This window comes from Heteronotia binoei, chromosome 3 (assembly GCF_032191835.1).
Source record: "Heteronotia binoei isolate CCM8104 ecotype False Entrance Well chromosome 3, APGP_CSIRO_Hbin_v1, whole genome shotgun sequence".
Classification (NCBI taxonomy): Eukaryota; Metazoa; Chordata; class Lepidosauria; order Squamata; family Gekkonidae; genus Heteronotia; species Heteronotia binoei.
The window spans coordinates 172,247,693-172,273,903 of NC_083225.1; the positions used below are offsets into that span (position 1 = coordinate 172,247,693).

The 26,211-nt window shown below is 45.2% G+C and overlaps 1 protein-coding gene across 2 annotated transcripts in view; it reads right to left on the reverse strand.

The window, feature by feature from the left end:
• ARHGAP42 (Rho GTPase activating protein 42) overlaps window positions 1–26,211 on the reverse strand; it is a 248,868-nt gene that overhangs the window by 200,426 nt on the left and 22,231 nt on the right. The gene's annotated exons all lie outside the window — the stretch shown is intronic.

A 26,211-nucleotide genomic window follows, 5' to 3' on the forward strand; every position in this document is an offset into this window, starting at 1 on the left:
CGTTCTATAGCATGTTGCTGAGGTCTGATATTGAGACTCCTAATCCAAATTTAAAATGCATACCATCATTTTGTAGTCATAACCAGGAATATTAAAGAGAAAGACCATTTCTGTTGATTCAGTGTATATTAACAGCCACTTTGAGAAAGTGAATCTAGAACAAGGAACTTCAACCTATCGCATCTGAGTCATCCTTATTCCATTGAGCTTAAGGTTTTCCTCTCCATGGTGATGTCGGTTGGGTTGAGAGAGAATGAAAACACACATGCTTATGACTGTCCCAAGGTCACCTGGTGAGCTTGTTCACTCAGTGGGGATTTAAACTCAGTTCGCCTCAAGTTGCATGCTCTAACCACTACACAGCACTTTCTCTCTCAGTCCCCCTGGCCATTGCACACACAGCAGAGATGGTGAAAGATTCACTCCAAGCGAAGCAGATCTTCAGATCTGTAATGGAGTGCTTGTGCCTTCAACTTCAGCATAATTGCATACCTCAGCTTCTCTCTCCTTATGCACAAATTAAGCCCTGCTGTTTCTTCACTTTGAAGATGAATGGGAAACAAACAGTTTTGGTTCGCCTGTACTAAGACAACCACAAAGCAGAAAACTATATCAATAATCAAAAATACACTGAAAGAACAAGAGCACCCCACCGGGTAGCAGCGTATCCTGACAGCTGCTGTGCCTGATTCACTCAATTTCATTCTAAACAAAACATATCTCAGTGTGTCTTCTTTCTTTCGTAACTCCCCCCCACCCCAACAAAGCTGAGACCGCAAACATTCCAGCTGGTAACATGATTATGCTTAGCGACGCATGAAAAGAATTAAACAGCCTTTAACATGCCAATAAAGACGTACCTTATAAATCAATATTATTGGATGCTGCTTGGCCGATGTTATAATATCAAAAAAAATGTAAAGAGTGCGTGTGTGTTCATTCATACTCTGCAGAACCAAAAAGTACATGATTGCTCAAGAGTAATAAAATTTTTAAAATTCTTGTGATAGACCTTTATTCTCCATTCTGCTATCGAGTCTTTCTACTTTAGGTAGCTCCTGGTCTCAAGATGGAAGAAGAAGACTGCAGATTCCCCCCGCTCTTCTCTCTGAATCTGAGACTCAGAGCGGCTCACAATCACCTTTACCTTCCTCCCCCACAACAGACACCCTGTGAGGTGGGTGGGGCTGGAGAGGGCTCTCACAGCAGCTGCCCTTTCAAGGACAACCTCTATGAGACTTATGGCTGACCGAAGGCCATTCCAGCAGCTGCAAGTGGAGGAGTGGGGAATCAAACCCGGTTCTCCCAGATAAGAGTCCGTACACTTAACCACTACACCAAACTGGCTCTCTTATACAGAAAGATTCTGTTCACTGAGATGCTAGTTGTCAGGGGACAGCCCCCCCCTCCATGGTCTCTAACCTAGTGTTTCCGCTCAATCAGTTAAAGTTCCTACACTTTGGTGCTGGGTCACATCATAAGCACCCCATACCTGATAAACAGTCCATACCATATCAATGAAAACAAGGCCATGTGGTTGTAAGAGAAGGAATGCAGAATATCTATGAACGGCAGTGCAAACCAGAACAGAATTACATCATTCTAAGCCCAATGAATTCAATGGACTTGGAATGGCCTAAAGCCCAAACTACACATTCTGTGTAACGTGATCACCACAGGGATTTGCCATGTGGCAGGTGCAGGTTCCCTCAGGGAACTCAATTCTGAACCACCACAGATGCCTAGTTTGGATTGGGACCATGGTTTGGGGGGGCGGAGAAGGGACTTCAGCTCCCCCCCCCCATCATAAAACAGTCCTAGAGGGCATTAGTTACCCCATTTGGGGGCTGGATGTGCACTGAATATAGCACCTTTCATGGAAAAACATTGTGTGGGGGTGGGCTTTTTTGTAGCAGGAGCTCCTTGCATATTAGGCCACACCCCTCTTATGTAGCCAATCCTCCAAAAGCTTACAGGGCTCTTATTTTCTTACAGGGCCTACTTTAAGCTCTTGGAGGATCGGCTACATCAGGGGTATGTGGCCTAATATACAAAGGAATTCCTGATACAAAAAAAGCCCTTGGGGGAGGGGGGAAGGCTGAAGTCCCTTCTTCTCCTGCCCTACTTTCCCAATCCACATCAAGCTCTGCATTGCTTTAGAATTACATTCCTGCAGGAAATGTACAGCTGACGTCCTGCTGCAAGTTCTTATGTAATGTGCAGTTTGGCCCTTAGGATTGCAATGAGGATCTCCTTGTTTCCTTTTGAAACAAATTTTGAGGAAACAGGGAGGGGTAATATTATGTTCAAAACACAAAGTCTAAGTAGATGTTTAATCCTTTCTCTCAGAAAATTTGAAAATTCCCACAGCAGAATATATATATATATATATATATATATATATATATATACACACACACACACACAAGCAAGCATCTAATAGCAGCTTCAGGTAGGCAAGTTATACCAGATCAACCATAGGGTCAGTACCATCTAACCGTTATTTACTTTATGTATACTTTACCTTTCTACACAATGGGGACCCAAAGAGACTTACCCTGTTCCCTTGTCTTTCATTTTATCTTCATAACAACCCTGTGAGATAGTTTCTGCTGAGAGTGTAGGACTAGCCCAAGGTAACCCAGAGAACTTCCATGACAGACCAGAATTTTGAGCCTAAAGCAATGGACTAGAGAAACCAGTTCTAAATCCCACCTGGCCATGGAATTTGGACCTCACAGGGTGGTTGTGAGGATAAAACAGGGAACAGGAAATTCTAGAATAAAGAGGGGAAGGAAGGAGAGAGAAAGCAAGGGAGAGATGACAGGCAAAAAAGAATTAGATGTTTTTAGGTCATTTTCTCCACTTGGGAGCCAACAAAACAGGGAAAGTACCAAATTACAAAATCATAAACGGAAAAAGAAAACAAATACAAATGAATCTAAGCAATTCTGGGCCCACGAAGATCACAGCTCTATACAAGTAAAACTAATAGGACTGAAAATATTCAAGATACTAATTTTAGTTTGTAACTGAAATGAAAAGGACATTTTAAGATTTCTTTCATTCCCTAAAAGGTCGTGGTAGTAGCTTTCTATATATCTCCACCATCTCCTCCTTATTTCTCTGTCCTAAAGGAGTGCATTAGGTATTTGCTAAAATTTGTTTAAAATTAATGGGGTAAAGGCAAATAACTAAACAGCTAAAAATTATCAATTGCCTGACAACCCAAATACAATGCACTTTCCCTTTGGACTTCAGGACAGAATGAGGAGACCTACAAATCTAGTTCAATAGATCTGTTGTTGGTATTATGTACAAAAATTCTCAAACCCCCTCCCACGCTCAACAAGTTTAGGACATCCATGGTAGCCAAATCTCATCCATAGCAACAATGTTGTCTCTCCCGCAACTTTATATTAGCACTCCCACTGTATAGATTTCATCTTCCCACACAAGACTTACTTTGATATTTTGAATAGACTACATTAGGGGTCTCTAACCCCCGGTCTGTGGACCAGTCCCAGTTCAAGACCTGCTAGCAACTAGGGTTGCCAAGTCCAATTCAAGAAATATCTGGGGACTTTGGGGGTGGAGCCAGGAGACATTGGGGGCAGAGCCAGGAGCAAGGGTGTGACAAGCATAATTGAACTCCAAGGGAGTTCTGGCCAACACATTTAAAGGGACAGCACACCTTTTAGAATGCCTTCCTTCCATAGAAAATAATGAAGGATAGGGGCACCTTCTTTTGGGGCTCATAGAATTGGACCCCGTGGTCCAATCGTTTTGAAACTTGGGAGGTATTTTGGGAAGAGGCACTAGATGCTATACGGAAAATTTGGCACCTCTACCTCAAAAAACAGCCCCCCCCAGAGCCCGTGACACCCGCGGATCAATTCCCCATCATTCCCTATGGGAATCGTTCCTGGAGTTGCATAATGGCTATGGGGGTGGAGCTTCCCCCGCCGGCCAGCTGGCTGGGGGAGGGGGGAAGCCTGTAAAACCAGGGGATCCCCCGCTGGGACCTGGGGATTGGGAAGCCTATTAGCAACTGGGCTGTGGAGTGAGGCAGAGACCTTTGCCTACTCCTCATTTAAAGACCCCCCGGGGGGTAGGGATGGGGTGTGGGTGTGGACGCAGCAAAACCCCCAACACCTCCACCCCCACTGGTCTGTGCAAAAGCTGTCTTCCACAAAACCGGTCTTTGGTACCAAAAAGGTTGGGGGCCACTGGACTACATAAGAATGTGTTATCCCTTTTTTTTTTTTTGCAACAAAGACACAAAACTGAATTTCAGCATGAATGAAAGTGTCAAAGATCAGTGAAGGAAGATTTTTTTAAAAAAATACAGTTATGATCAGGGCTTTTTTTTTTTTTTTTAAGCATGAACTCCAGCCCCACCTGGAGGCTGGCAACCCTGACTTTAACAAACCCCCTGACTGAGTTTTGGAAACAAAGAGCCTCACTGCTGCTGAAGAGACAATGCTGACTGATTACAAGCCATGGTTTATGCTTCAGGAGCCAACCCTGATGTATGTGGACTTCTCTTCACTCTACCCTAGCCTCTCTAGAGTAATTACCCCTCCCTTATAAATATTAACCATAGTTTCCAGTAGACCAATGGAAACCACAATCCCGTGTAATGAATGGTTGGCAGTCCACTCCAGAACATGATTTATGAGGAATCCTGGCTCTATATAACTATGCTTTACATCGGTGTTGTTAAAGCCATGCGCTCCTTGCTTGATTCTTGGAAGCCCACAGACCCCACAAACTAGGGAGGCTCAGTGGGCTGCAGCAGGAGGAGGAAGTGGGAACATCCCAGTCCATGAGCTGATCTCACTGGACACAAGCCATTACCACCAAGGCCAGCACGTGGGAGTAGGTAATGTAGGCAGCTGCCTAGGGCCACAGACCAGCTGGTCCGCCACATCTTTCCCCCGCCCAAGACACCGGCAGAGGAAAGAGGCAGCTTGGCCTTGCTCCCAAGCTGCCTTCCCTTGTGCTGTGGGGAGCGCAAGCAGGGGTGTGGGTATTTGTATAAACGGGGCCATCCGGCCCCACTCGGCTTCCCACCGTGGGGAGGTCAAGCATATGTGTGGGGACGTTTGCATGAGGAGCCCTCCATGCAAAAGGGGCCACATTTGGGCAGATGCTGTGCTAGGGGCCCTCCCCCACTGGAGGGGCAGGGGGTGGACCCTTGCCAGGAGCGGCAAAAGCAGTGATTGCCACTGAAACATGCACAACTACCCATTGATGTATAAAGGTGTTAGGAAAGACTGAGGCCAAGAGAAAATGGCTTGCTGAAACACCAACATAGCACATTTGTGGCCAATTAAAATATGAACTAGGAGCCTCTTGGATCACAACTCATTCTTTTTGCCTCTGTCCTACATCACTTAATATACTTAAATCAACTCCATGTTCAGAAGCAATCTCTACAAAGCAAAGACAAACAAGCTGCCCTTAAAAAAAAAAGTTTCCAGAGAAATCTGGCTAGGCTAGATGGACTCTTGATTCAACTCCACAGACGTCCTTCTGTTCTTTTGACATTTCCAAATCCTTGCTTCTTAAGTGATACCAGAAATGAGCCATACTGTTCTCTGCTACAGGGACTTCAAGGTACCAACTTCTTAGTGCTACTTTACCATTTTATTATTTTGAACTTTCCTTTTCCAGGATGAAGCTAGCTACTGTATATCTACCTTTCCCTCATGTTCCCCATCACCAGTTTATTAACTGGTACCAAAAAAACCCACAGAAAGGGAAACAGGTTAGATGCAAGCAGGCCTTCAGAAAGAGAAAGAGAGAGAGAAAAAAAGAAAGAGAGAGAGAGAGAGAGAGAGAAAGAGAGAGAGAGAGAGAAAGAGAGCAAGCATGGGCTGTATGCCGAGTATGGTCAAGAGGAACTGGCAAGTTGAGGGAGGGGGGCACCATGACGCAGTGGTGACTGTGTGCTGCCAAAAAATGTAAAGGCAAAAGGCCCATGCGTTTGAGCTGACAGAGCATTTGTTGTCTTCCTCAATGAATGCTCTCTTACACATTTGCACAATGCACTGCATTTCAATCAAGCAACAAGACAATAGCGAGTTTGAATGCCTGTGCTAAGATACAATATGACATTTGGCAGCTGACTTTTCCACTCAAATTAGAGAACAAGCTGATGTTTCTCAGGACACTAAAGGCAACTGGGAATAGGATGGTAAGAAGAACAGACAGACCCTTATTAAATTTTCATCTTCATTAATTCAAAGACGCTAATGAGAACCGCAGGAAAATGTCCACCCCACTCCGCCGCTCCACCCTCAAAGCCTTGTGACAAATCACCAAGCAATCCAACCAAATGCAATTCCAATTTTCCTTCTATGTGTGCTAACAATTCCGTTGCACCGGATTTGACATTCAGCATATACTCAACTGAGCTCCTTCTGGCTGCTAGGATCTCTGCCTTCTTCTGCATCACAGATACACAAATATCTTTCACAACTTTCTTTAAAATAAATGTAGTGTGTCAACTAGCTTTGCACAACACATTCAAGCTGGAGGAATGTTCCTCCAAAATAAGTCTTCTAGCCTAAGGTGGTGCTGGAGAAGAAGCTTGAGAGTCCCTTGGACTGCAAGAAGATCCAATCAGTCAAACCTAAGGGAAATCAACCCTGGCTGTTCCCTGGAAGGTCAGATGCTGAAGCTGAAGCTCAAATACTTTGGCCACCAAATGAGAAGGGAGCACTCACTGGAGAAGACCCTGATGCTGGGAAAGACAGAAGGCAAATGAAGAAGGGGATGGCAAAAGATGAGTTGGCTGGACAGCGTTACTGATGTAGCTAACACGAATTTGAGCAGACTTCGGAGGATGGTGGAAGACAGGAGGGCCTGGCGAGACTTTGTCCATGGGGTCGCAAAGAGTTGGACTCGACTGTGGAATTGAACAACAACAGCTTAAGGTGCTGTTCTCCTACTCAAGTGGCTCTTCCACTGAAGAAAGGCTTCAGACTTTGCCTAGCAGAGTGGCACAATACAGGCCACTAAAAAAAGGAATGAAGGAAGGAAGTCTCAGTGCATCCCAGATCATAGCCCATCTTTCTAACCACTATGCCCTACTACATAGAGGCTGTAAAGTCTTCCAAAAGGGTTATAGCAGGAAGGCTCTCACTGGGAAACTCTGATATCTTCAAGATATCAGAGAGCCAGTTTGGTGTAGTGGTTAAGTGTGTGGACTCTTATCTGGGAGGACCAGATTTGATCCCCCACTCCTCCACTTGCAGCTACTGGAATGCCTTGGATCAGCCATAGCTCTTGCAGGAGTTGTCCTTGAAAGGGCAGCTTCTGGGAGAGCTCTCTCTGGCCCACCCACCTCACAGGGTGTCTGTTGGGGGGGGGAGAAGATATAGAAGATTGTAAGCCACTCTAAGTCTCAGATTCAGAGAGAAGGGCGGGGTATAAATCTGCAGTCTTCTTAGAAAACCTCACTGAATGGGACAGAACACAGGAAACCACAGTGTAAGATGTATATGACAAACAAAAGAATACGGTGCAACAAGTAACTTAACAGTCTTGAATATAATGTATATAGTTTAAAAAACAATGTATTACTTCCATATTCGTCCCAGTCCAAGTTTCACAATAGTCTAATAATAACAAATCCAAGAATCTTCTTCTTCTCTTCATGAGAAGCATTTTGCCTGTGACAATTTCAAGATGGCTATTAACTGTTTATTATAGTTCGAGCACAGGATAAGTGACACAAGTGTTAGCATTCGGCCCACTGGGGATTGCTATGTGTATGTACAATTCCCGGCATTGTGCAAGAGGCTGGACTAGATGACTATGGAGGTCCCTTCCAACTCTATGATTCTATGCATGTGTATACCGGCATTATTATTTCTGTTTCTTCTATTAGTTCCAACTGCACTGATGTGACCTGAAGAAGACTGGGATTGAAACATGCCTTTTGTACCTGGGATGTATGTAGTCGCCTACAATCTTCACCAAGAAGCTTTGACAGCATGTTGCTGCAATCAGTAAATGAGTAACACTGTAGTTCTTGAAAATACAGTACACTGTGAACTGAAGAAGATTCTTGGATTTGTTATTGGACTATTGTGAAACTTGAACTGAGACTAATACAGAAGTAAAACATTGTTATTTAAACTATATAAATTGTATTCAAGATTGTTATTTGTTGCACGGTGTTCTTTTGTTTGTCATACACTGCTCTGAACAGGAGCAGGAGAAAAAAAAAATTAAAAACCCGAATCTGTATCACAATGCCACTTCCAGGGAAAACCCAGAAATGACACTGAGTAGCTCAAGAAATTGCTGAAAACTCAATGGCTTTACCATAGAGTTCTGGCAACTGCTAGAGCTACCCAACATCACTTCCATTTTCCCCCTGGAAGTGATGTTGCAGTGCAGATGTCACGATCCATATCTCTGCCTCCGACCCTCTCACCAGCACGCCAAGGCAACCCTATCTGGAAAAGCCACCAGGTTAAGCAAAAAAAGGAAAGGAAAGGAAAGGAAAGGAAAGGAAAGGAAAGGAAAGGAAAGGAAAGGAAAGGAAAGGAAAGGAAAGGAAAGGAAAGGAAAGGAAAGGAAAGGAAAGATGCTAATAGACGTGAAGGGAAAGCAGCAGAGTTTGTAACTGGTTATAAAATAGAGGCTATAAGGCACGGAGCCAACTCAAATATGTTAATTAATGCCAGGGGTTTAAAACAAATGTTCTCTCTTTATAATTTCCTCTTAGAAATGGATTGATTCCAGAGGGGAAGCTGTGTGAGTCTGTGTCAACAAAATTAAACAGTGGCACCTCAAGACTAACAAAACAATTTCCAGTACAAGTTTTTGTGAGTCACAGCTCACATGAAAGCACGCAGTATACATTCATAAGAGATATATTTATAAATTATCTCTAATGGATAAGTACATAAGAACAGAATAAGAGCCCCAGTGGCCCATCTAGACCTGCATCTTGTCTCATGCAGGCTAATCAGTTACTACAGACGTCCAACAACAGGGCATAGAGGCCGAGGTCTTCGCCTCACGTTGCTTCCTGGATATACTGTCCATGCCACTGATAAACTCAGCTCTGATACTCATGATGAAATACATTCTGCTGGTCTTTAAAGGTGCCCCAGGGCTTCTGTTTTCTTTTAGAAATGGTTTTATCAGCCAGTTGTCCAAGAGGATGGACCACAAAGATGTCTTTAGGCAAAACTGCACACAAACCTTCAGTCAGGGGGAAAAAACCAACATCAAGCAATTATTTGTAGGCACTGTTGCCTAGAGGGCTGGATTGGCCATTAAGGCCTCTGGGGAAAGTCCTAAGGGCATGCCCTGCTGGGGTCACCACCTGTTGGAGCTGTCTCGACCCCAGGGTAGCACCACAGGAAGTGTGTAGGAGCCACTGCTGCTATGGGAAGGCAGCCCCCAAGGGGTGGAAAAAGTTGTCACTGCCACAAATTCCTGTCCAGTACAAGACAGACATGTAAAGTGGGCTGCAGCCACCACTGCTATGAACTTGAAGCTGTAAGGCGGGGCGGGGGGGATAGGATGCTACCACTCTAAGCCAGCAGCCTTGCTTTGCAGGAGCCAGCAGCTCCCATAACACACAAGTTGGACAGGCACAAAATAGCAGAGAGTCATGAGGTGGTGGCCTGTGCCTATACAAGATGGGTAGGTGCAAGCTGGGTTAAAGAAGAAGATGATATTGGATTTATATCCCGCCCTCCACTCCGAAAAGTCTCAGAGCGGCTCACAATCTCCTTTACCTTCCTCCCCCACAACAGTCACCCTGTGAGGTGGGTGGGGCTGGAGAGGGCTCTCACAGCAGCTGCCCTTTCAAGGACAACCTCTGCCAGAGCTATGGCTGACCCAAGGCCATGCCAGCAGGTGCAAGTGGAGGAGTGGGGAATCAAACCCGGTTCTCCCAGATAAGAGACAGCACACTTAACCAATACACCAAACTGGTTCTCCAGTTTGTAGCGAGCTGTAGCGAGCATTCCCAATCCTTTTCCTGTGAAAAGGTGGGGCCTGCTGGGGTCCTTTCCGGGGTTGTTTTTGCCTCCTTCTCTACCTCTGACCCCATATCAATCATCCCAGCTCACTTTTGTATCACCACCATCACATCAAATACAATCAGGCCTTGAATTCAGCAGGAGCTCACAGGAGCGCAGCTCTTGAACCTTTCTGAGGGTTCCCCCTCCTCCTCCTCCCCCTCTCCCCACCCACCTACCTTGTCCATTGAATAGAAGGTGCAGCTGCATAACAATCCCTGGATGAGCTCCACCATCTATTTTTCTACAAAACGGCCCCTGAATACAATGAGGCCGGCAATACATTCAGTCCCAAAGTAATGCACAATGTCTAAGAAGGTGCAATTCATCCTTCCCGGATCAACACTCTGGTGGCCTGTTCATGCAGCTCCCCTTAAACAAGCCTCAGTGGGTAGCTCACACCAAAGAATCCAAACATATTTCTAAGGGCAGGGTTGCAGTCACACACATCCCATAACAGAACGGAATTCAGTGTTATCAAGCAAATTAAACACTTGACAACTGCTTGACCTCCTCTTCTGCAAACAATGCATTTTGTCGGTCTTGAGTATTCACAGACTCTGTGAGGCAGATGAGCTCGATTCTTACTTAAAGAGCAGCGCACATGGAAATCTTAGGCACTGAAAGCATTGTTAGTGTTATTTACATACAGTGCTGAAATTATAATTGTAGAAGGGGGGGGATCTCTATGTTTATAAGTAAGGGGGGTAGAAATGTAAAATGAATATAACAACATATTTACTGGATGGAACTAAGGAAATAATGCTATCATGTTAAGTTTAAGAAAAATTAAAGTGTTAGAAGATTGGAAATGTAATATTATTACAGTCACTGAATACAGTTTTCTATGAGCTGCACTGAAATTGCAAATGTAGAAGGGGGATATGCTTCTTGCTTTATTTCTTTACTTCTGAGTTCTTTAAAACCAAATAAAACTTTTGAGACACACAAAAAGGAAAAGAAAAATGTTGGGCTGTTCCAGAGACGACAGTGCATTTTCCAGCGCTTTGAACAACATGAATGCAAGAAACATGGCATCAGCTGTGACACACAGCCTTGGATCAGATCCAAAGAGTAGGAAACTCTTCCTTTTGTCATCCAGCCTCTCTTTCCTTGATCCACTTCATTCCAAAGACCCTGGTTTATAGCATGCTAAATTGGGTCTTATAACAATTCAGAGACTGTTATAATAACAATTTTATTTTCAGGAAGAAGGTGTTCTGAAGCAGTTCAAACACACACAACCATGTTGTTCACCTGCAACTGTTCGGATTTTGCTGTATTTTGCAATTGTAGCATTTTGACATGTCATAGTGAATGGTCCTGTACGTACATGCATCTGTTTGTGAGATAGAGCCAACCAGGGTTTTTCTTTTTAGCAGGAACTCCTTTGCATATTAGGCCACACACCCCTGATGCAGCCAATCCTCCAAGAGCTTACAGGGCTCTTGTTACAGGGCCTACTGTAAGCTCTTGGAGGATTGGCTATAATAGAGGTGTGTGGACTAATATGCAAAGGAGTTCCTGCTAAAAAAAGAAAGCCCTGGACCCAACACGTGTTAACTTTGCAGCTGAAACCATGGACCAGTACATGGATAAATGTGAGGTTAGTACCACACATTCTGCTATACACGCATCATGTAACAGGAGAATCACTCAACACATATATTAAAAATAAAGTGCATGCTGCACACACACGGAGTCGCCATTATTTGTGGACAGGGCTTCTGAATATTTATTTATTTATTTATTTAATTATTTGTATCCCGCCCTTCCCACAAGTGGCTCAGGGCGGCTCACAACAAGTAATTGAACATAATTTAAACTAGCATTTAAAATATAAAGATTTAAAACATTCAAGAAATTAAAACCTAAAAACATTAAAACCCAGTAGAGATGACATCCAGGTTGAACCGTATATAGATCAAATATTCCAGAAAGAAAGAATACAATAGGACCTTGATCTTGCCGCTAAGTAGCATGTGGAAAAGTCACAATGCTCTAACATTATGTAGAACCAATCTGGTTCTTTTTCATGCAGAACACATTAATTTAAATATTTGGTTTTGTGTATGTGTAAACAAGCATGAATGAATCACCAGTTCAAATTCGGCATTGTAATTCAATGCCGAATTACACAGTAAACCGGGAAACTGTGATTAAATCCCCTGATCTGTCATTTGGTTTCTAAAAACAGATGATTTCATGAGTGATTTGGTGAGTTGGGCCAAACTATATGAGAGTATGACTTCAGGTGCGCACCTCCATTGTATAATGCTAGGGAAAACTAAGAGTCCCATGAGACTCAATTCTTTTTGGGACCACTGCAGAATGGGAGGAGTGCCTCCTCCCTCCCCCCACGCCATTTTGCTAACCTGAAACCATGTCATGGTGTTGTGTATTGGCAAATACATCCCCCCATCACCATTTCAAGTTGGCAAAATGGGGGGAGGCAGGAGCCCCTCTTCCCCACATGCTGTGGTGGTCCCAAGTATCGAGGAGCACACAGTGCTCTAATAGTCTTCCTCTGCATAACAAAATGGACATTTGTCTCCAGGGTGAGCTCAGGGATATTATCTAGTCTAGTCTGGCCCTTAGTGGTTGCCCCCTCCACCACCCCACACCATTTTCCCCTATCAAAATTCTCCTTCTCTCTTAGGCAGTTAACAACTCCAGTAGAGAAAAAGACAGGCAACGAGGCCTGTCTTTTTACCCCATCTGGGTCAACAGCAGCTGGGAGACGTGGCTTTGATCAGCGTCAAACACCCTCATTTTCCCAGTATCCAAACTGCCACTTTTTTTTTTGCCATTTTTCCCAATGCGTAATATCACTTCAAATGCCTAAACTTTAAGACTAACTTGCACAACAGTTGATCTGACCACAGATCCGCAGTAAGGCACACAGCCTGATCCTTCATCTTAAAGGCATTGCTAGGCAAGAGCATTTCAGGCAGCACAAAAAGGAGAAACCAAACTGAACCAACACACTGTTAGCTGTAATAGCGCACAAATAAAAAACCCAACAATTTTCATTAATGCCAATGATGACAGAATCTTGTTATATTTTTACACAATATCATTACCTCTTAACATGCAGCATTAAAGCAACAGGCAGAATACAATGTCCAATAAACAAAGAAATTAATTCACAAAGTCCATTACAAGTTCACACTCATTAGTTCTTAAATGGAAACCATCAAGTCCATGAGAAGTCCAATATGCAGCCCTTGTTGGAGCAAGAATCTACATAAACCCAGTCTGACAGCTACAGTATGACAGCTGGTGATCTAGCTGCCAGGCTAGGTCACAGTGACCTGATCAGCAGACCGGCTTGAGCCGGCAGAAGCCAAGTGATGCAATCTGCTGAGTCAGCACGGCCAGGATTGGCTGCTTGGACTATATATGATCTGTGTGTGCATCACACAGGTCTCTCCCTGTGAGATGGTGGTTAGGCGAAGCACTTTGTCCGTGGAGGTGATATTGTATAGACTGCACAAGAGAGCACTTGTCGTGTATATATGTTAATACACCTTTTGGCACTAGTTGCACGTGTCTGCCTGATTTTCTTTCCTGAAGCCCTGTGTCGGGCAAGTCATCTCCCTCACTCTGCTACTCCCGCTCCGACAGGGTTATGGGCCCAGGGCGGTTCCGCTGCGCGGAGGAGAGAGTTGAGAGTTGAGCTGACTGTGAGTTTGGAAAGAGCCGGAGGCGAGGAACGCCGGTGAAGGACACAGAAGCACCACCGTTCTCTGTTTGAGAGCCAGAGGGACGTCGGCAGCCAGCTGTGAGGAGGAGTCGGCACGATGGCTCAGCAACAGCTTGGAGTAGCCGTTGAGAAGCTCACCTCAGCCAACTACGCGGTGTGGAGCCTGAGAATGCAACACTACCTCAAGCGTGAAGGGCAATGGCTGTTCGTGAGTAACCCCCCTGCTGACTTATCTCCTGCCGAGACTGTGTTATCGGATAAGGCACTGGCCAACATAGTGCTATCTATAGGAGATGACCAGCTGGTTTATGTGCGAGGGAAGGACACTCCCAAGGCTGCCTGGGACGCGTTGAGTGCGGTGCATGTTAGCACCACTGCTGGTTCCCTCATGGCCTTGACAAGGAGGATGTTCCGCACCGTTATGCCGGCTGGAGGGTGTGTGAAAGATCACATCAAACGGCTAACGGACTGTTTCGTTGAGCTGGAGGCAAGAGGCAAGACTGTAGCTCCAGACGACAGAGTGTACATTTTGCTGTCGTCGTTGCCACCTGAGTACACTCCCCTGATAACTTCTCTGGAGACGGTGGACGTAGCGACCCTGACCATGGAATACGTCTGTGCCCACCTGCTTGACTTCCAAGAGAGAATTGCGGCCGTGAGCTGTCCGGGGGTGTCGGCCAGGCAGCGTGCTGTTATCGGTGTGTCCGGGAAGACAGCCAAGAACGAGCCAGCTTTTGCTGCTGGCAGGCGTCCGAAGGTGGAGGAAGTGGAGCCGACTGCGTTTGCAGTCCGTCGCTGCTATGGATGCGGGTCGTCGCAGCACCTGCTCCGAGCTTGCCCTGAGAGGGAGAAGAGGCGGGGGCGTGTGCGGCGAGAGCGGAGGACCGCCAGCCCGTGTGAGGAAGCAACCCGGCTGGTCACGTCTGCAGTAGAGAGCACAGGGTCTGCTTGGATTTTAGACTCCGGGGCAACGAGCCATCTCTGCTGCGAGAAGGAGTTGTTGAAAAACATTGACAGTCCTGAGCATAAGTATGTGAGATTGGCTGATGGGACCACTGCCAATTCTGTTTGCTCAGGCAATGTGGAATTTCCTGCACTGAAATGTATGTTGCAAAATGTGTTGTATGTACCCTCACTGCAGTCTAACCTGTTGAGTGTTAGCACACTGTTTGACCAGGGATACCAGGTGAGATTTGAGAAAACCTGCTGCAAAATCCTGGGAGGTGGGGGAAAGTTGCTCGTGACAGGAAAGAGGGAAGGTAAACTGTATGTGGTCCAGAGTGATTGTGCCCAGGTGGCTCAGGTGTCGAATGAGCCTGTGCACAATAATTGTATACATTTGCTCCATAGGAGACTTGGGCACTGCGGATTTAGGGCGTTAAAGAAAACCCTGGAGCTTGTGCCTAGTTTGAAAGTAAATCCTTGCAAATGTTACTTGGATTGCCAGGTCTGCAAGAAGACCAAAAGCAAGGCGTGTGCTGTTGCTAAAGAAAGCTCAAGGGAAAGCACACGAGCCCTGGAACTAGTCCATTTAGACGTTATTGGCCCATTGCCAAAGAGTCTGTCGGGGAGGAGATACTGCTTGGTGGCCACCGACGACCACACGAGGTACGCGTGGGTTTTCACCATGGTGCATAAGTCTGAGGTGTATAAGACATTCACCAAGTGGGTCAAAGCAGTGGAGAGACAATTAGGGGTTAATCTCCTGGCTGTACAAACCGACAGAGGGGGGGAATTCTTATCTAACCAGATGAAACGTTGGCTGGAGAACAAGGGCATTGCCCACCGTCTGACGAACCCAGCAACGCCCCAAGAACATGGGCTATCCGAGCGAACAGGCGCCGTGTTACAAACATTAATGCACAGCATGCTCGAGGATGCAAAGCTGCCAATTCGTTATTGGGCGGAAGCGATGCATTGCTCGGCATACGTACATAATAGGGTTTGGTGTAAGCCTGTAAATGATTTGCCTTATAAGCGGCTATATAACCACTGCCCAGATTTGAGCTTTCTGAGGGTATTTGGAACCCAAGCCTGGGTGAATATTCCTCTGAAACATAGAAGGAAAGGAGGTGACCGGGCAGTGAGCCTAACCTTTCTGGGCTACCAGCCAGAAACCAAATCATATCGCTTTTGTGATAAGCGGGCGAAGCTAACCTTTAGTAGGTCCGCTGGATTTAGTGAGTCCAGCTGGGCAAGATTGCACTCTACAGAAAGAGACCTGGGAATGCTGCCAAGTACTGATAAGAATGTTGGAGCGCAGCCCAGAACTCCAGCCCAGGAGGTGGCACCCAGTGGGGCTGGAGAAGGTGAGCCGAATGCTGGCACAGAGCCTGACGAGCAGAGTCAGGAGGCAGAGCCTCAAATGCAGGAACTGGAGGTAAAGTGTGAGAGTCAGGAGGTTCAACACCCAATTACAGGGGCAGAGCAACCAGCCCAGGAGGTGGGAACAGAGCAACCCGAAGAAGACAAAGCTGGTCCAAGCACAGGGCCACGGGTGTCTGCCAGGTCCACCAAAGGCCAACGTCCCGCTAGGTACAAGTGTCCCTATGTCACTCTGACTGTCAATCCAGACCCACCCGGATTTGAGGAAATGTTAAAAGAAAAGGCTAAGAAATGGAAAGCCTGGGTGGCAGAGTGCGAGGCAAGGGAGAAGGAGGCTGAAGCCAAGCGTCTGAAAGAGCTGGCTGAACAGGAACACGATGATGTGTTTTACAATCATGATGAGTTCCTGAACGAATTCCGGAAAGGGTTCCGAGCTACGTAAATATGAACTGTAATGTTGCTGGTGGACATGTATGTAAACTGTGTAAAGTGTTTTGGTGCACTGGGTTTAAATAGATTAGGAGGTGTGTTGGAGCAAGAATCTACATAAACCCAGTCTGACAGCTACAGTATGACAGCTGGTGATCTAGCTGCCAGGCTAGGTCACAGTGACCTGATCAGCAGACCGGCTTGAGCCGGCAGAAGCCAAGTGATGCAATCTGCTGAGTCAGCACGGCCAGGATTGGCTGCTTGGACTATATATGATCTGTGTGTGCATCACACAGGTCTCTCCCTGTGAGATGGTGGTTAGGCGAAGCACTTTGTCCGTGGAGGTGATATTGTATAGACTGCACAAGAGAGCACTTGTCGTGTATATATGTTAATACACCTTTTGGCACTAGTTGCACGTGTCTGCCTGATTTTCTTTCCTGAAGCCCTGTGTCGGGCAAGTCATCTCCCTCACTCTGCTACTCCCGCTCCGACAGCCCTAGCCCAAACAAGGATTCTAGATAATCCCTCGTTCTGATGACTTCTTCCTCAGTGAACCCCATCATAATGTTTTTTATGTCTACCCTGTATATTTCATGGGTCAAATTAATTAAATGCGTGATTACGTCCAAGTTTTCAAGTAATTATTTTAGACAAGGCACTCTATTTGATTCCAAAGCACTTGGCAAATATTTCTAAGACGAAGTAGTCTTGCACGGAAAGGAGAGCAACGTCACTGAGGTCAGACTGATTTTACTGGGGTACTTGGGCATCGAGCGGGTTATCTAGGCTTTCCACATAATGAGTCCTTGGAACAACAGCAGCAGCAGCTTCAAGGATGAGGGTCATGGGAAAGAGAAGCTGCGCTCACCCTTTTTCCTGGCAAGGTTTCCGACACATGGGTGGAGAGCAATCTGTGTTTAGCAAGAATGCAAGAAAGAGGCAAGAACAGCAGAATTAAAAAATGCATCTGTATATTTAGCCTGCGGGGGGGGGGGGTGTTTTAAAAAAAGCACCACTACTTTTTTAAAGGAAATGAAACACATTCTAAAGACAAATTCCTTCATGCCTGAAGTGACATACAGCCCCTGATTAACTTCCTTTGATCCTAAAGCTTGGATATGTCACAAGATTTCATGGAGTAGTGAGTTTCCCTTCCGCATACGCACAAAAACATATGTGCTACAAAGAATACTCATGTGTTCTGCCAGTGTTTGGGGTACAGAAATAAAGATCTGAGAAGGAAGCTCTGGCCCTTAGAGGTCAACCATTTCAGCCTTCCAGGTCAAAAAACAGGATTCTTAGCGTGGAATTATGTGAAGTGAAGAACATGATATTCCTGACAGGATTTTATTAAAAGACAGCATGCTTCAGGGAACATTAGAACTGCTTCCTTCTCTCTGGAAGATAAAATGGAAGTTCACACACAAGTAAGAAGAGAATGATTTAAGAACTGATTGCACATGAGACCCAGAAAAATGCCACAACATGTACCTTATAAAGCCACAATGCCTAGATAGCCTGGAAACTTGAATGCATACCAAGGGCAAGAGAATATGTAGTATGGGCTTTTTCTTAAAGCTCAGTACAGACTTCGTGCCCATTTAATGATTTTATCCATCCATATTTCTTGTTACATGCTACCTCCCTCATCTCGTGCACATGGATCGAGGTGTGAAGACTCGAGGGAGGGGGGGGCTGGAAAATGAGATGGGGTGTTTTCCACTGTTTGTTTTTCCTCAGCAATACATTTTCCCAACTTTTCTATACTGTGCACTGTACACACACACACACATTTGTTTAAATGCAACTATATTTTGTCAGCAATAGCTTTATTGAAAATATTTACAAGTCCACATTCTTCTTGACAAATGAGGACCCAAGTCAAGTAATGACCAAGTAAAAACATACAACAGGCATTAAATACATTAAAACAAGCAATATGTTCACGGTTAGAAAAACAATCTCTTTTCTGCCTAGGCTTCATTTGTCACAAAAAGTCTACTTCCACTTCATAGGTTTGCCAAAAAGGTTTTTGGGGAGGCCATTCTACAAACATGAGGTAAAAACAGAAAAAAGTTACTGTGCTATACTGTGCCAGTTTGATGTAGAGAGCCAGTTTGGTGTAGTGGTTAAGTGCGCGGACTCTTATCTGGGAGAACCGGGTTTGATTCCCCACTCCTCCACTTGCACCTGCTGAGATGGCCTTGGATCAGGCATAGCTTTCATAGAAGCTGTACTTGAAAGGGCAGCTGCTGTAAAAGCCCCACCTACCTCACAGGGTGTTTGTTGTGTTTGTGGGGGGAAGGTAGAGGAGATTGTGACCGCTCTGAGACTCTGAGATTCAGAGTATAGGGCGGGATATAAATCCAACATCTTCTTCAAATCTTCTTCTTCAACAATTTCACTATTAAAGCTTAGTTCAATATTCAAATATGGGGCTAGCCCTATAAGGACTTTATGAGACTGTTTCTGTTCAAATAACACAAATTTTAATTACACAATTTTAGTCTTCTGTTTTCAACTTTAATTCTATAAAGGAAGCCACAGACCTCCGTTTGCAAGACCTAAGAAGGCTGTTAATGATAGGATGTTTTGGAGGACTGTCCTTCAACATACACACAAACACACACGCTACAAAGAAAGCCCATGTGTTCAGCCGCTAAAATTGCCAATCTTCAGGTAGTGTCTAGAGATCTCCTGGGATTACAATTGATCTCCAGGTGACAGAGATCGATTCCCCTGGAAAAAATGACCACTTTGGAAGATAGATTCTATGGCATCATACCACATTGAAGTCCCCCCTCCCCTTCCCAATCCCCAACCCCGTCAGGTTCCACCCCAAAAAATTTTCAGGCATTTCCCAACTTGGAGCTGGCAATATTATCAGCCACTGAACACACAGGACCACACAGGGTCACCAGAAACCAGAAACAACTTGACATAAAAAGAGCCCTGTTAGATCAAACCAGTGGCCCATCTAGTCCAGCGTTCTGTCTCACACAGTGGCCAACCAGTTCCTCTGGAGGAGCAACAACAGAACATAGAAGCTAAGGCCTTCCCCTGATAGTGGGACTTGACATTTCACACATACACATTTTCAACTTTAATTTTTCCCTGTTTCTCACTAGATACTAGGACCTGTGTACTAAGGTAGCATGAGGAGCAGCCATTCGCAGCTGTCTCTTTAGCATCAGTTGTATTTGTACTTCTGCATATACAAAACTGAGGCATTTGTGCTTCTAAATTCCATAAGTATGCCAAACAGTATGATTCTATGTGTCAAGGTATAAAATGACACATAATCTGTTCAAATAACACAAATCCGCTCAATCTGGAGGAAGTCGATGGGATCCTCTCCGCTGCTCGCCCAACAACATGTGATTTGGATCCTTGCCCCTCTTGGCTGATTAAATCCTGCCAGAGGGAGCTTAGATGTCCTTTACGGGACATCATAAATAGATCCCTCGTAGAGGGGCATTTCCCAACGCCTTTGAAAGAGGCGTTGGTTCGCCCTCTCCTAAAAAAAAGTACAGCAGACCCGGCCGAATTGGCGAACTACCGTCCGGTGTCTAATTTACCATTTTTAGGTAAAATTATTGAGAGGGCAGTGGCGCTGCAGCTACAGAGGTTCCTAGATGACGCTTCCGTTCTTGACCCGTGCCAGTCTGGGTTCCGACCGGGCCATGGGACGAAGACAGTGCTGGTCGCCTTAGTGGATGACCTCCAGCGGCATCTGGATCGGGGCGGCGCTGCAGTACTGATGTTATTAGACCTGTCGGCGGCATTTGACACAGTCGACCACCAGTTGCTAAAGCGCCGCCTCGCCGACATAGGGGTTGGGGGGTTGGCCCTACAATGGCTTTCCTCCTTCCTCTCTGATCGGGGACAAAGGGTGGCCATTGGGGGTGAGCGATCCCAGAGGCGCACACTTGATTGTGGGGTGCCTCAGGGAGCTGTTCTCTCCCCAATGCTGTTCAACATTTATATGCGCCCCCTTGCCCAGATTGTCCGGAGGTTCGGGCTGGGTTGCCATCAATATGCAGATGACACCCAGCTCTATCTACTAATGGATGGCCGGCCTGGCTCCGCCCCAGGGAACCTGGATCGGGCCTTACAGGCTGTGGCGACGTGGCTCAGATTGAGTGGGTTGAATTTGAATCCAGCGAAGACAGAGGTCCTTTGTGTGGGTCGTGGCGCTCTGGGAGGGGAAATAGCTCTCCCAACTTTCGACGGCGCGCCATTGGAACCAGCGCGCCAGGTAAAAAGTCTGGGTGTTTTACTGGAGCCTTCGTTATCAATGGAGGCCCAGATAGCAGCCACTGCCAAGTCAGCATTCTTCCATCTGAAGCGGGCAAGGCAGTTGGCCCCCTTCCTGGAACGCCGCGACCTCGCAACAGTGATCCATGCAACGGTCACCTCAAGATTGGACTACTGTAATGCCCTCTACTTGGGGCTACCTTTGTGCCGGACCCGGAAGTTACAGCTGGTGCAGAACGCGTCGGCCAGGCTACTATTGGGGCTCTCAAAATGGGAGCACATACGGCCGGGGCTGCGCGGACTGCACTGGCTACCAATTACCTACCGAGTCCAGTACAAAGTGTTGGTTATCACCTTTAAAGCCCTATATGGCCGAGGACCAGCCTACCTAAGGGACCGTCTCTCCCCATATGAACCCCAGAGGGCACTGAGGTCAGTGGGTAAAAACAAAATGACTATCCCTGGGCCGAGAGAGGTCAAACTCCAAAACACCAGAGTATGGGCCTTTTCAGCTGCGGCACCTGCACTGTGGAACCAGCTTCCGGAGGAAGTGCGGGCCCTGCGGAACCTCGACCAATTCCGCAGGGCCTGCAAGACCGCCCTTTTTAGACAAGCCTATGGTCACACTGACTGCTGAGTTGCATGATACAAAGAACCGCCATCTATTAAATATAAGAACATTCATATAAGATTGTCTAAACTGGCAGAACCAGCGCTATAATAGTTTTATTACTGCCAGATATATTTATATATATATATAGTGTAATGTAAATTATGTATTTTAACTTAACTGACTGGTTTTTATATGTTTAATTTTAATTGTTAAATTTAAAGTTTTATTATTTATGTTAACGTGTAAATTGTTGTTAGCCGCCCTGAGCCGCCTAGGCGGGGAGGGCGGGATAGAAATAAAAGTTGTTGTTGTTGTTGTTGTTATTGTTATTATTATTATTATTATTATTATTATTATTATTATTATTATTATTATTATATGAATAGATCCAAGCAGGCAGCCGTGTTTGGTCTGAAGCAGCTGAACAAAGCAGGAGTCAAGTTTCACCTTTAAGACCAACCAATTTTTATTTAGAATGGAAGAGCACACGAAAGCTTACGTTCTAAATAAAAATTGGTTGGTCTTAAAGGTGCAACTTGACTCCTGCTTTATAAAATGAATAGTTTTACATAGTTAAAGCAGTGAAGTAAGTCTAGGCTTGATTCGAAAGTATGAATTGCACATATTTCAATTTTTCTCCTTCCTAATGTGTATTTTTGTTCTGGAGAGAAAATCCATATTCTCTGTGCCTTTAGTGCTTCCATTTTATATCTCTATTTACAGAACATAACTGAAAGCCTCCTGGTTTAGAAATACTTCAATCTTAAGAACCTAAGAAGAGCCCTGCTCCATCAGTGGCCAACCAGTTCCTCTGGAGATTCAACAACCGGGCACAGAGTATGAGGCTTTCTCCTAATATTGCCTCCTGGCTCTGGGACATAGAGGCTGATATTCAAGTTCCGTTTTTGTGCGTGTGATGCCCAAGCTCAGGGTTTAGGCAATCTGGAGTCCATCCCCTCCCCACAAACTAGTATATTAAATGGAAAGAGAAAAATCTCCCATGTGCTCAGCAATAAGCCCTCTAAGCTGAGTTCGTGTGAGCTAGCTCACAGTTTTTTAGCTTCCAGCTCACACATTTTTGTCTTAGCTCAGGAAAAATGGCCCCAGAGCAAACTAATTAATGCAGCAGCTCACAACTTTAATGCCAGCTCAGGAAGTAGAATTTTCGCTCACAAGATTCCACAGCTTAGAGGGAACATTGGTGCTCAGGCATCTGCATTTAGACACTGAGAAACAGTATCTTGATCATAGGCCCCACAAACCACAAAGCTTTCAATCATGTGCCAGAGACACAAGGGAGGAGTGCCCCACCTGCACCCTCGACTCAGCCTAAATAAACAGAGGTTTGAATGTGGCCTCAGAGTTCTAATCTTGAAGTGAGATAGCATTACACAGCGCAAGAGAAAAAGTTCAGACGGGAACTGCTTGCGTCTCCCAGACAGCTAACTGCATTCACATAGCAAGCAAACACATCTTTAAATTTAGGGCTGGACATCTGATCAACCAAAAATGTCTGACTAATGGGTCAATCAAGTAATGGCAAATAATGGGATTGGATCCTACCAGCTTTTAATTGATGGGTGAAAAGGCTGTTTTCAACCACAGAAAGGCCTTTTCCTGATGTTGCCTTCTGGCCCTGAATGTGGAGGTTTCCCTCAATCACGATGGCTAGTATCCACAGACAGACTTATCCTCCATGAATCTATCTAACCCCATTTTAAAGCTATTTTCTCATGTGGTCATCACTACATCCTCTGGCAGCGAATTCCATATTTTGATCAAAGGACGCTTCAGATGTGCATGGACAAAAAGACATGCAGAACATAAGAGAAGCCATGTTAGATCAGGCCAATGGCCCATCCAGTCCAACATTCTGTGTCACACAGCGGCCAAAATACACACACACACACACACTGTGGCTAATAGCCACTGATGGACCTCTGCTCCATATTTTTATCTAACCCCCTCTTGAAGGTGGCCATGCTTGTGGCCGCCACCACCTCCTGTGGCAGTGAATTCTACATGTTAATCACCCTTTGGGTGAAGAAGTACTTCCTTGTTGCAATGAGAAGTGAACAAGATTATGACTAGGAAATGCCCAGCATTTTTGAAGTATTTAATATTCAGGACAAAGAAATACATTTAAGCATCAAGTCTGGTTCTTACTCTAATTGCACACACAAAAAGAGCAAGTGAAATATTGTGAAACATCAAAATTAATTTTGACTCAGTTGTTTGTAACAGCTCAAACACCTCTTTTCACAGTGTAAAGGTTACACTTCTATTGATGTGAATGATTCTTTGGAGAGTTAATCTTGTGGGCTGCCACCTATGCGGTGGCATTTTTGACATAATGGAATATTTCAGTACTGGACTGTGGCCAACTTGGTAACCTCAGCCACAGCTGACAGAAAGCCAGTTTGGTGTAGTGGTTAAGTGTGCAGACTCTTATCTGAGAGAACCAGGTTTGATTCCCCACTCTTCCACTTGCACCTGCTGGAATGGCCTTGGGTCAAGTCATAGCTCTGACAGAGGTTGTCCCTGAAAGGGCAGCTGCTGTGAGAGCTCTCTCAGCCCCACCCACCTCACAGGGTGTCTGTTGCGAGGGAGGAAGATATAGGAGATTGTGAGCCACTCTGAGATTCGGAGTGGAGGGCGGGATATAAATCCAATATCATCATCATCATCATCCTGACATCAATGTTAAATGTAATAAAAACCTATCAAGGGTACAGCTTCAACCAAGGTTTGAACCAAACATCAGTCAACATTGTATTCTGGATCACTCCAGTGAGGCCTGAATCAGAGACAAGCATGCATGTAATAAGCCTTAGGTGCCTAGCAAGCTTTCCTATACCTGACCTCTTGGCAACAGATACACATCAGTGCTTTTGTTTCATTCGGGGTACGGAACAAAAGTTAAAATGTTGCTGGAGAATCTTTGCTTACGTGTTCTCTTTCCATTAAAACACAACTACACCTTGACAATTAACAAACTGGGCGGGGGGGGGGGGGGAGAACTGTAATACCATCCATTGATTCTACAGATATTTAATTCCTTGGGTCCACTGATTATTTCTTAGAAAAACAGTAAGCAGCTAACCATAAAGAACTGATAATCAAAACAGACCCTAGTCTGAAGTTTCCCCAAAATAACAACTGGTTTCCCTACTACTGTCACCTCTGGCTGTGAACATAAGAAGAGCCCTGATGGATCAGACCAATAGTCCATCTAGTCTAGCATCCTGTCCCACACAGTGGCCAACCTGTTCCTCTGGATAGCCAACAACAGGGCATAGAGGCCAAGGCCTTCCCCTGACGTTGCCTTCTGGCCCTGAATGTGGAGGTTTCCCTCAATCACTATGGCTAGTATCCACTGACAGACTTATCCTCCAAGAATCTATCTAATCTCCTTTTAAAGCTGTTTTCTCATGTGGACATCACTACATCCTCTGGAAGCAAATTCCAGCAGAGGTCCATCAGTGGCTATTAGCCACAGCGTATTGTTGGAACTCTCTGTCTGGGGCAGTGATGCTCTGTATTCTCGGTGCTTGGAAGGGGCACAGTGGGAGGGCTTCTTGTGTCCTGGCCCCACAGGTGGACCTCCTGATTGCACTTGTGTGTTTTTTTTGCTGTGTGACACAGAGTGTTGGACTGGATGGGCCACTGGCCTGATCCAACATGGCTTCTCTTATGCTCTTATGTTCCATATTTGATCACTCTCTATATAAAGCAGCATTTCCTTTTGTTTGTTCTGAACCTACTGCCCACCAGCTTCACTGGATGCCCTCAAATTCTAGTATTTTGGGAGAGGGAGAAAAAGTCTTTTGTCAACTCTCTCTACTCCATGCATGATTTCATAAAACTGTATCAACCCCCCCCCCCCCCCCCGCCTTAGTAGTCTCTTTTCTAAATCAAAAAGTCCCAGACTCTTCAGCCTTTCTTCATAGGGAAGGTGCTCCAACCCTCTTATCATCTTGGTTGTCCTGCTCTGTATTTTTTTCCAGCTCTGTGACCAGAACTGTACACAGTATTCCAAATTAGGCCAAACCACAGATCTATGCAGGGGCATTACAATATCAGCCATTTTATTCTCAACTCCTTTCCTAATAATTCCTACCAGAGTTTGTCTTTTTACCACTGTGACACACTGGGTTAACACATTCATTAAGCTATCCACTTGGACCCTAAATCTTTTCCACCCTCTCAGGCTCAGCACGTTCAGACCCTATTATCCTATACTGAAGTATTTGCCACACTGTCGCCCACTCATCCAGTGTGTGGAGTGCTTGGAGCTCTTCACAGTTAATAAATGTTTTTAATAAATATATATACTTTAGAAAATTATCCCCAAACCTATTGGAGGTCATTTGTTTGTCACCCAACCCTACTGAGGCTTTCTGCTCCAAAGAATGGCATTTGTCTTGAGGAAGTGGCTTATGGAATGCCATCACAATTCTAGAGCTAAAAGACTACTAATAAATTATGATCCTGCTTCTCAGGTGTTACCTACAAACACGGTAGACATGCAAGCTAGACAAAGAAAGTCATATATAAATAGTCCCTGTGAAAATGGACAGATTTTAAGTACACAATACAAAGATTACATCCTTTCTCACTTATTTCAATGGAGTTGAATTTTCTCCACACTGTATCTTTTTTCCTTTTTTCTGAAATAAAATCAAGGCATTTTTTGTTTCTACTCCCCCAGCCCCAGTAGCATCCTCTCTCAGAAATAAAGCCTTACCAGCCACGTTTTAACTGATAATGGGACAGGCAATCCCTCACATTAACCACCAAAAGGTTCCAAGCAAGATAAACAG